The 12,161-nt window shown below is 38.3% G+C and overlaps 1 protein-coding gene and 1 long non-coding RNA gene across 2 annotated transcripts in view; one reads left to right on the top strand and one right to left on the bottom strand.

The window, feature by feature from the left end:
- The window catches only part of LOC134198741 (uncharacterized), a 434,518-nt gene that overhangs the window by 129,983 nt on the left and 292,374 nt on the right, over positions 1-12,161 (bottom strand). The gene's annotated exons all lie outside the window — the stretch shown is intronic.
- Positions 3,177-12,161, top strand: part of LOC101738350 (sodium bicarbonate cotransporter 3) — a 64,772-nt gene continuing 55,787 nt past the window's right edge. The window contains exon 1 of the mRNA XM_038010665.2: positions 3,177-3,367. The gene's annotated coding sequence lies outside the window, so the exon portion shown is untranslated. The remainder of the gene's footprint in view (positions 3,368-12,161) is intronic.

The following is a 12,161-nucleotide window of genomic DNA, read 5'->3' as shown; positions in this document are numbered from 1 at the left end:
TGGGCATTTCGAGCAAAATTGTCAAGAGCAATTCAGCTTTTGTGTAGATTCATAAACCCACAATGAGGGTAGTTGATCTAAATCCAAACCACTGAATATTTTGAGAGTCAATTTTGACTTCTGACATTCAATAAGTCTTGGAAACGGCGATAAACATTCAAGAGGTTATATTGCAAATGTTTGTTTTTTTTTTACATAAAAAATGAATATTCTCTTTCTAATTACTGTTCTTTTTCTTTTTATTGCCCTTGTAGGCAGACGAGCAAAGGACATGTCATAGCGCTCGGGAAACACCGTGGAGGGGAGCTCATTCCATAGCCGGATGGTACGTGGCAAAAAAGACCTCTGGAAACGCACTGTGGATGACCGCAGTGGCTCCAGGTAGTATGAATGAACTCTACTCCGGTGGCGGGCGGTGCGATGGTAAAAACGAGATGCCGGTATCATCTCGAACAATTCCTCAGAGCACTCCTCATGGAACATACGGTACAAAATACAGAGGGAACCGAAGTCCCGCCGCAGACCCAGAGGTTCCAAACGATCCGTGAGAATGGGATTATATGTTCTCGAAAATTACATAAAGTTAAAGAAAATGAAATGCAAAATGAACAAGAACACTCCAGTTATCTACTTATCTCTGCAATGTACCATTAATTAAAAGACGTTTCTGGTAATTTCGAAAAACTTCTAAGAAATTAAACACCAACTCGAAACATACTTATTTCGAAGCCAATAAGTTTTTCACACGACAAAAAGGACAATTCCTTTTTCAACTGCCGATTTATTTTTAAACTGTTTTTCCTCATTGGAATTACGATTTTGTTTTAGTTGACAGCTTTGTCCTTTCGCCGTTTTCTTTTTGTTTTTGTTTAGCTTAATATAATTAAAACGAGAGTAAGCCGTAAAAATAGTACTTAATTGTGTCTACGACTCGTAAACATCTAGAACAGTGATTCTCAACCACTGTGCCGCGGTACTTTTGTGTGCCGCCAAATTTAAAAAGTGTGCCGCCAAATTTTGCAAATATATAATAATGTTAATATTATTAAATTGTATCATTTAAAAAGAAAAATATTTTTAACATGAATATACCTATATATTGAAATCCACAAAAAAATAAATTATTTTATTATTTGCTTTGCAACGCGGTTTTTCTTAGTGCCAAATTGTGATGAAGCGGCGTGCATAGCAATAGGAATATGACTCAAGTCGGCGCACACTTGCCACTTCTGCGTACAAAACGTGTTGTTTTAGTGATAGTTGGGATTCACAAGGTGTTGCATAGTAGTTACTGCACATTTTCTTTCGTTAAAATTGGCAAATGTATGTAATTCGATAGTAAGTAAATAATTTTTATCTTTTTATTTGTGTACCGCCAAATTTTGAAATCGTTAAATATGTGTCGCAACAAAAAAAAGGTTGAGAATCACTGATCTAGAAAGATACGATTTTATTAAAGTTATCTGGCGTCCGTGATGTCCATTGTACTTACATCCTAGATCCTACGACATAGGATATATACCGTCATACTGACAAAAGGGATGATACAAAATTGGCGTGAAGACCTCGCTAGTCGTAACGTGGGCAGACAACCAATAAGGTGGACTGATGACCTGGTCAAAATAGCCGATAAGGACAGGATGCGAAAATCAAGAGACCGAAAAGAATTGAGTGGATATGAAGAGACTCAGACCGTGAAGAGACTCAGCATTGGGTTGAAGAAGAGAGAGATCCTATCTAAAGTACTTCGTAAATCTTTTTATTGAGTGGATCGGTGAAAGAGCGATCGACTCACTTGCTGTCTCAACGTGAATTGAGCCGTCTACTCCAAGACATGAAGTTGAAATCTCAATCATAATGCCTCATGATTGCTTCACGGCAGCAACAGACAAGACCCATACGAGCTTATAAAACGGTATTCTACCTACCCGAATGACGGTTTGTGATCGCAATATGCTCTTATTCAGAGAGTGCTACTGTTCATAGTCCGGTGAATTCCTTAATCGCCTTAGACGTTGCCCAGGGGAAAAGCCAGCTGGTCTTATTCTAAACCCCTCGTAGCGTACAACTTTCCGAATTAAAAGTACTCATAATTATTCTCTGAAAAAATTCTCTGAAACGAAAACCTTATCACACTGTCAAATAAAATAGGCATCTGACTTATAATTAAAAAAACCTAACTTATTCAAAGTCTACTTACCAATGAAACTTCCATTTATCAGGCCTGTCGTTTTAAGGATTATATAATACAGCCACCCACACCAGCCAGTGCCATTAGAATATTACCATTACATCTAATATAAAATACAAAGAAACTTTTATCCACCCACGTATTTTCGTTTCGGAGTCTCCGGATTAATTCCAGTTTTACGCAGATCATTATTTTATTTTTACAACTAGCTTTTGCCCGTGACTTCGTCCGCATGGAATAGTTATTTTGGCATAACACAAAATTTTACCCGCCTCTTCATTTACGTAGAAAGTGAAAATATTTAAAAAAAACACCTTCACAAATAATGCTTTATTTTAGAATAAATTTGGTTAGCATAAAAAACGTTATACTGAGCCAACCTTTAAATATAGACATATGCTGTCGCGGACTTTTTTTTAAGCTTTTAAAGGGGAATAATTTTGTCATACATTATTTTAGCGTAACTTTGATCGTTTTCGCAGCGCACGCAACGGAACCTGTCAAAAGGGAAATTTTGAAACATTCTTTATTGGTGCTCCGCTTGCATTGATCTTAGCGTGATATTATATAGCCTATAGCCTTTCTCAATAACTGAGCTATCTGACACCGAAAGAATTTTTCAAATCGGACCAGTAGTTCCTGAGATTAGCGCGTTCAAACAAACAAACTCTTCAGCTATATAATATTAGTATAGATAGAACAATCAGATTTTTCAATTTTTCTTCACACTTCTTACCTCAAGCTTGTCTAATATCGGTTAAAATAAACGTATAGATTATTATCTCAAAATATGTTTGACCAAAATTTTCCATGTTGAAATTGGTGTGAATACCCAATCAACGAACACTGTGTTTACAATGTCAAATTGAATATTGTGTTTTAAAGTTTGGCTCCGAGGAATAAATTCAGCGTCTTCAGTTGAAAAATGAAGGTGCTGATAACGCATGCGTGCGGAGCGCAGACTGTTTTCCAAAAGCCAGAACTGAGCCTCTAGAACAGGCAAGCGATCGCGTCCCCCGCAGTTTCTGGTTTACCAAACGAATGCTTTGTTTCTGCGTTTGGATTTAGTTAAAATTAAAATACTATCAGTTGATAATAAAGTGGAACAACATAGAATTTTGTGTGCTGTGAACTTTAGATCGCGATTTTGAAGATGCAGCCTCTTTGATCTGGTTGGTGAGTGCATTAAATACATTCTGTCACTTATTCAATACCACAAAATTTACAATTTTTAAGGATAAAAATCGTTCGAAGAACAAACCGTTCAGCTGAAGCCGTAATTCATGAACGTACAAAAATAAATATAGGAAGCATTTATTGTAAGGCCGCTTTCCTCGACCGAGAAGCCGGAGTAATTCATAGCAGAAGCCCCTGTGCGCTCTCACCTCAGTCAATAATATATTACCAACTAGGACAACATCGGAATGGAATAATCTTTTTGACGAATAAATCCGATTTAATTACATGTTATTAAACACTGATAATAAATAGTGCCGAATCTCTGAGCAACATGATATTGTATACGTATTGGCCTGCATATTCTTACCTTATATTTTTCAACTAAATTTTTGTCAACATCAGCACCTATCCCATAAAAATAGTTTGTGGTAGTCATTTACTGCACAGTGTAAATACCATCAAACCATCAGTTGAGACATCAGGTTGCAGTGTCCATTGTATAGTTTCACTGATGTTCATTACAAACTGGATGCATGAATTGTTTGAGGGAGATATAGGCAAAGCTATCCGGACCTCCCGGACTCATAGCACGCCCCGTCAACTTCAATTATGCACAGTCTATATTCGTAATGACTTCATTGTAATACACGACGTTTTAATTTTAGTGGCGGTAGGGCTTACATGAAAGCCCGTATAAGTAGGTCCCACCAGCTTGACTGCTTCTGCCGTGAAGCAATAATGCGTTTCGGTTTGAAACGTGGGTCAGATGTTGTACCTTAAACCTGAGGCCCTTGAGAGAGAAAACCGAGACTGATGTGGCGTTGTGGATGTCTCTGGCCCTTGGTAACCGTTTAACAAAAGGTTGGCCGTGAGTTAAAAAAAACTAAGTCGTTCCTTACCTTGGAAAACATTCGTGAACAAATAGATACGTATACATGTACTTAACATCAGTGCCTTCAGAGTTTGAACCTCAGTATATTCACACAACATCAAACGGACCGGACCCTTTATCAGTTAGGCCGCGATTGATATCTCGAATAACCATTTAAATCATCGTGAAACGAGTCGATATTAATCACTTGGAATATGGTTTGAAGAAAATATGATGAGACATCTTTAATTATTTAGTGAATTTACAGAGAAGATGAGCGATTAAAGTAAACTATAGTAACTTATCATTCTTATATCTCAAGGTGGGTAGCGCATTTACGTTGTAGATGTCTATGAGCTCCAGTAACCACTTAACACCAGGTGAGCTGTGAGCTCGTCTACCCATCTAAGTAATAAAAAAAGGATAACTTTGTCGGGCGTGTTATCCATGGAATTCGCAACATCTGCCTCCAACACCACATTTTAAAAGCGTCGATCTTTGCCCTCTCATTTCTTGTCGTCCAGCTTGGACGATATCGTCTATCGTTGGCTTTAACAAAATATTGTATTACTATGGGTGAAACTAGTTAAGAGCTTCATCATCTATGTCTCTCTTTATTTCATTAATAAGTAGATATAGTAAAATAATAATAATATACATGTTCTTTTTTCCCATAAGGGACATAGATGGCCAACTTAAACGAACAAACACTATGAGATATGAACCGTTTGCTTTTACTATATTTAAAATTCTTTGTCCAAGTGTAATTAGCCCACTGAGTTTTTTGCTGGATCTTCTGAGTGGGTCTCGATTCGGATCCGGTGGTAGACTCTGCGAAACTACTCTTGCTAGGGCTAGTGTTAGCAAATTCTTTCAGGCTGGGCCCATAAGCTCACCTATCCGTCCGGGCGTAGTTGGAATAGCCCCTTAGGGTTCCAGCGAATAGGTAGGCAAGAAAAAAAAAAGTGTAGCAGATCTATGGAGTACCCTGTCTATTAACTTATAGCGCAGACGAATAAATAATTAAACTTTTATTGCTGTTTTCATGTTTTTTCGAAGCAAATCGTGGAAACAGTTCGCGAAGCCGTCTTATTTATGTATTTTATTTAAAAAAATATTATTAGCTAGTGGGATTCGAACCTCGACATAATTGTACTGTTTATTTATATTATACCCACTCTCTTAAAGTCTAGGTAAGCTAGAGTTGTTTACTGCCCACAATAATATGACATGTTTTTTAAACTACATATGCTGATAGCCTTGAGAGGCTATTTTAGCTTTACCCTAAGGTCTAGGTGAGCTCACGGGGCTTAAGCCAGGAGTGTTGGTAACACTAGCCCTAGCAAGAGCAGTGCTTCGGAGAATCTACCACCAGGTCGGAAACGCGACCCACTGAGAAGATCTGGCGTCGTGACGGATAAGGCGTCCGGTGCATTCGTGTTGAGCGATGCAACGGTGTTCGAATCTCAGGCGGGTAACAATATTTCTAATGAAATAAGTACTCAACAAATGTTCACGATTGACTTCCACAGTGAAGGAATAAAATCGTGTAATAAAAATGAAACCCGCAAAATTATAATTTTTGTAATTACTGGTGGTAGGACCTCTTGTGAGTCCGCGCGAATAGGTACCAACACCCTGCCTATTTTTGCTGTCAAGCAGTAATGCGTTTCGGTTTGAAGGGTGGGGCAGCCGTTGTAACTATACTTGAGACCTTAGAACTTATATCTCAAGGTGGGTGGCGCATTTACGTTGTGGATGTCTATGGGCTCCAGTAGCTACTTAACACCAGGTGGGCCGTGAGCTCGTCCACTCATCTAAGCAATAAAAAAAGGCTGTGTCTTTGGGCTAATTTACTCGTCGAGCCCTTCGCCGCAGGCGACGGGTTTGGCGAGAACGATGACCGGGGATAATACGACATAAACTGGCGGGTCTTACACATTTAGTAAACGTCAGAATGAAGAAACAAATTATCCCGAAGCTATCATACATTATACTTTATTTTTTGGCAATTAAAATTACTGTCAAATATTTTTATGAATTTAATTATTTTCTTTATTACTATTTCAAATAGGTTAAGCGGACCTCATAATTATGAGACAGTCAGGATTTGAACAAGCCTGCCTTAGACCTCTACGGATATTCCATAAAAGGCCGTAACGATACTAAAAAGCAGTGAATGGTGTCGTTGTATTTAAAGAAGCTTTAACCTTTTTTCACTAAAAACTCCTAAAATGAACCAAAAGAGCAGCGTTTATATGTCCTGATGAATAACTTCAATAACAAACAACTCTTTAAAGTTCTCAGTTATCTATGCTTATAGTTCTGCTTGATAACCCTGTAGTTTCAAGTGTATAATCTATGCCTGTAGTATTGTTTAAAAATTCGATCTCCACTCATGTCAAAATAGTCTTTAAATGTCATTCAACGAAATACCCGTGAACACGTATACTATTCTGTTATGATAATATCAAATAAAAAACTCTGTCTCTCTCCCGAAAGAACATGAGTAAAGCTATAAGTGTACAATAATAAGAAATGTATTTTATGAAATATGTGTACATATTATTATCTTTACCTCTAAGACACGTGAGCTAATATTTTTCTATCTAGAAATATGTCATTATTTCTTCTGCTATGTCTTATATGACTTGATAAGTATAATTAATATCAATAATGGGAAAACCAGAATTTCTTTTGGAGGCATATTTATTTGGATGTCTTTAATTGATATCAAAAATGTTTATCTACTTCTTGTAACAATAAACTTAGCATTTTGATGACTATCTTCTTTTTCTTCTTCTTCTTCGTGCTCTCATCCAACACTATTTTAAAGTCTTCGTGGTCTAAAGGATAAGACGTCCGGTGCATTCGTATCTAGCGATGCACCGGCGTCCGAATCCCGCAGGCGGGTACCAATTTTTCTAATGAAATACGTAGTTAAAAATGCTCACGATTAATTTCCACGGTAAAGGAATAACATCGTGTAATAAAAATCAAACCCGCAAAATTATATTTTGCGCAATTACTAGTGGTAGGACCTCTTGTGAGTCCACACGGGTAGGTACCACCACCCTTTCTATTTCTGCCGTGAAGCAGTAATGCGTTTCGGTTTGAAGAGTGGGGTAGCCGTTGTAACTATACTGAGACCTTAAAACTTATATTTCAAGGTGGGTGGCGCATTAACGTTATAGATGTCTATGGGCTCCAGTAACCACTTAACACCAGGTGGGCTGTGAGCTCGTCCACAAAAAAATGGGGGATGGGCGCAGCATGCTCTCTTGTCATGCTGCATAGGTATTTGGCATAAGTTTTACGACCGTCCGCCTGTCTAATGTCAATCCTATATATTATTGTTATGGATTACAAGATTAGAGTATTTTCACAATTTACCTAAATAAATCGTTTTGAATGACATCCGAGATCCTAAATTTCAAGTATTTTCTATATGTAATCGATCTATTAGGATTGTTTCAAGACACTAAGAAGTTGTGATAAGGGTCGACATTGTTACGTCAAAAACGACATTGAAATTGAAGTACGAAATTCTTCAAGAAACGTTAACTATAGCCGGTCAATTAATCATTTTAATTCGTCATACTCCATGTATCGGTATTAAGCAATGCAAATAGGAACCTGTAGACAGCGTGTGTTTTGATTTAAAAGAAAACCATCATGTTGACGACCCATAGAATACGATTCCCGGTAATAGCTACTCGTATCAAGCGATGCGAGAAAATTCGACCGACTTTTACGCTGAGGGAATAACATCGTATAAAACCTACTAGCTTTAGGGCATCTTGTAAGGCCGCGCGGATAAGTTTGGATGTTGCCTATTTTTGCCGCGGAGCATTCATGTATAACATATCAGTTCGGAGGATGGTATGTCGTTATATTATACTAAAAATGTCGGGTAAAAATTACTAGCTTTAGGGCATCCTGTAAGCTCGCACGGATAAGTTAGGATGTTACCCATTTCTGCCGTGAAGCAGCCGTGGATACCATTTCGGTCCGGAGAATGGTATGCCGCTATATTCGATTCAGACTTCAACATTCGACAAAGTGGGAGAGAGAATTCATCTTTAGAGATGCTTAAAGGCTTCGATAACCAATCAATCCGGTTCTGGACAGTTAGCTCAATCTATGCAAAAAAACCTATGAGTTTTACCTTATTTTATTTTTTATGGAAGTCGTCGTGGCCTAACGGATAAGACGTCCGGTGCGTTCGTGTTGAGTGATGCACCGGTGTTCGAATCTCAGGCGGGTACCAATTTTTCTAATGAAATTCGTAGTCAACAAATGTTCACTATTGATTTCCACGGTGAAGGAATAATAACATCGTGTAATAAAAATGAAACCCGCAAAATTATAATTTGCGTAATTACTGGTGGTAGGACCTCTTGTGAGTCCGCGCGGGTGGGTACCACCACTCTGCCTATTTCTGCCGTGAAGAAGTAATGCGTTTCGGTTTGAAGGGTGGGGGAGCCGTTGTAACTATACTTGAGACCTTAGAACTTATATCTCAAGGTGGGTGGCGCATTTACGTCGTAGATGTCTATGGGCTCCAGTAACTACTTAACACCAGGTGGGCTGTGAGTTCGTCCTCCCAACTGTCCAGTCCAAAAAATTCCCTATTTCATTCGAAACTCGTTCGAGAAAAAAGATTTCTAGAGCTGTCTTTCGACCCTAAAACGTACCAGAAATCCGCTATGTCGATCTCTCTTGAAAAGCCCGCCCGACACCGAAGGTTCATGAAAATCAAATAACTGTACAGCTTTCTTCCGAGCGAGTGATTTTTTTTTGTTCATTTTACACTGCCATGTTTGTCGGGCATCTGAATTGGGACTTCAAACATTTCAATACAAACGCTAAATTTATAAAGAAAGGCCCGATCCTTAATTTTACATTGAGCAAACGGTAATTATGTTAGCAGAAAGCTAATTGAGATGTCTTATTAATTATTAAAATTTACAAATTTATTCTTGAAACATGTTCCCGTTAATTTATTATTCATGTTTCGTGACTATTTTTTTTTTTGTTGCTTGACTAACGAACGCTCGGCTTCTGTTGTTAAATGGTTACGAAAGCCTTAAATACGACTACCCATGTGAATGCTTTTTTATGATTGAAGTAATACTGGTGGCCCGAAGGCCTTTCCAGTTTCACTAGGACAGGTGAGCGAGCAATGCTTAGCCAGGAGGGGTGGGATTTACTAACAGCTGCCCGAATGCCTCCGAAGAAGACCTAACAACTCAAGAGTAGCTGCTTCGCGAATGAATCTACTACCGAATCGGAATCGCGACCCGCTGAGAAGATCCGGCGAGAAACTCAGCGGGCTGATGCACGGGTTAGGTTGCACGTCGAACTCTTTGCCGAGTTCGACGAATACGGTTACCGGGGTCTCTATTCCTAGTGTTAGAGTTGAAGGTATCTAATGCAAGAGTTACTGGATCTGATGGATTTGTAAGGACGTGTAATGTGAACGCTGACACTCATCTTGAAATATAACTGCTTTGCGCTAAAAGGGAGCGTATCTGTTCCTGACCTTATTAAAAAAAATTATGTATTCGAGTTTGATTTTTGCTACACGATCCTATTACTAGATTGTGGAAGTCGTTCGTGAACACAAATTATTAGGTACATTTGTTTTAAAAAATTGGTACATGCCTTACTACAAGTACTTGCAAAGTCGCCGTCGCCCAAATCATGTATTGTCGGACCCCTGGGATCCACTTTCGATCTAGCTACTCTTGAATTGTTAGGTCTCCCTTGGAGGCTCTCGGGGAGCTGTTAGCAAATCCTCCCCTTCTGGCTGAGCCCTTGCTCGCCCAACTGTCCTTGTGAAACTTTAAAGGCGTCCGGGCCTCACTCAATCATAAAAACAAAATCCATTTTCGGTGTTTTTAGGCTCCTCGAGCACCGGTCACTGTCCTCCTCGATCTCGTCGATTACGGCGAAGAGTTCGGAGAGCGAACTAACCCATAGACACAGCCCACTGAGTTTCTCGACGGATCTTTTCAGTGGGTCGCGATTCCGATCTGGTGGTAGATTCTGCGAAGCACTGCTATTGCTAGGCCTAGTGTAAGCAAATTCACTCAGGTTGAGCCCGTGAGCTCGCCTACCCGTCTGGGCGTAGCTGGAATAGCACATTAGACTACTAGCGAAATAGTTAGGTAAAAAAAGCACAACGGGTGCATTATTCTGTAGGCCACGAAGATTTTAATTAAGCTACGTTAAGATACGCGGTCAAAATTCCAATAACTTTTCTTTTTTTAATGACAGATTTAAATTGAAACAGAGCTAGCTATAAAGTGAGTCGATCTTCTTTCCAGATATGATGTACCTATTGAAGCTCAGCGAGCCTAGTCCAAGAAACATCATTGTGATTCAGAATTACTGCTTTTATATTGCAAATGGATTGGATATATAAGAATTGAACCATTTTTTTTAATGTATAATTTATTACTTATATTTATTTCATTACTTATTTGTATCTGAGAACTTCGTTGAACAATTAAAGTTAGGTAAGGCAAAAACGTTTCAATCTGTGTTAGACAATCTTGTGGAATCCCACAAGTAGCTTATAAAAATAAGTGAGTAGTTACGGCACTTGGCTTGTTCTAATTCTTGATGTCTGCTTTTTTTCCTATTTAATCAATTTTTACACCTTTACGGTTTAATTCCGCTTTTCGAATACTTTACAGAATTCACGATAGCGATTATACGACTTGCAAAGTTGTTTGTTTTTTGTTTCTTTTTTTTAATTTATAACTAGGACTATTAATTAAAGAAATGAAATTAAAATTAGGATGTTCGCCTAATGATCGAATTTCGATAACACTAATTGACACTTCAAGATTGAGACGTATTTTCTACGCAACATTTTCTCTTTGATTTTATTGTGATTTTGAAAAAAAAAACTGGACTGATTCCATATACATATATTGCCAGTAAACATTAAGGCTCGTGTATGCCTATCAAGCACAAAACACAAAATACAAAAAAGAAAATCTGGTGAAAACTAAATGACAAAATGGCACGTAAGCTTTGCCTCTTTATATACAGATTTATTATTACGAGGGGTGATTAGGATATTTGGCTTAAGCGACATTTTATCAATTTCACTTAAAAGACATAAAAAAATTTGAATTTGGAAAAAAAAATCATACCAAAAATACTTCTTCTGCTACTTCAATGGGGTAAAATTAATTGAAGTTCAATTATAAACATCGAATTGTTAATACTGATACCATATAAAACGGACCTTTAATTCCAAAGTTAAATGTCGTGTATTAAGCGAAATGTCGCTTTTTTTTATTGCTTTGATAGGTGGACGAGCTCACAGCCCGCCTGGTGTTAAGTGATTACTGGAGCCCATAGACATCTACGACGTAAATGCGCCACCCACCTTGAGATATAAGTTCTAAGGTCTCAGTGTAGTTACAACGGCTGCCCCACCTTTCATACCAAAACGCATTACTGCTTCACGGCAGAAATAGGCGGGGTGGTGGTACCTATCCGTGCGGACTCACAAGAGGTCCTACCACCAGTAAAGACCAATCACCAATCGATTAGTACATTTGAAGCTTTTTGATATTTGTGTCCGACAAACATATTGTAGAGCAAAGAAAATATGATATGTGTCCACTTAAGCTGAATACACCATGAATACTTTCATTAAGTGATGTTGACACATTCCCTATCCCCCTCATATTGAATTCATTAGCTAATTGAATTGCGAGCCAAAATCTGGTGAGCTCATTTATGCTAATCACCACTGATCGTTCATAGATTGTAGCACACATCAATGCCTCAGTTTCAAAGGGTAATAAGTTTAGGGTAATAAGGTAAAAATTTACAAAACGATCATTAGACTTGTCGTGCTGTTTGGATCTGAATGCTGGGCGACGAAAGTAAACC

This window comes from Bombyx mori, chromosome 4 (assembly GCF_030269925.1).
Source record: "Bombyx mori chromosome 4, ASM3026992v2".
In the NCBI taxonomy this organism is placed as follows: Eukaryota; Metazoa; Arthropoda; class Insecta; order Lepidoptera; family Bombycidae; genus Bombyx; species Bombyx mori.
The sequence above is the reverse complement of the archived record's forward strand: the minus strand, read 5'-3'. Positions and strand labels throughout refer to the sequence as shown.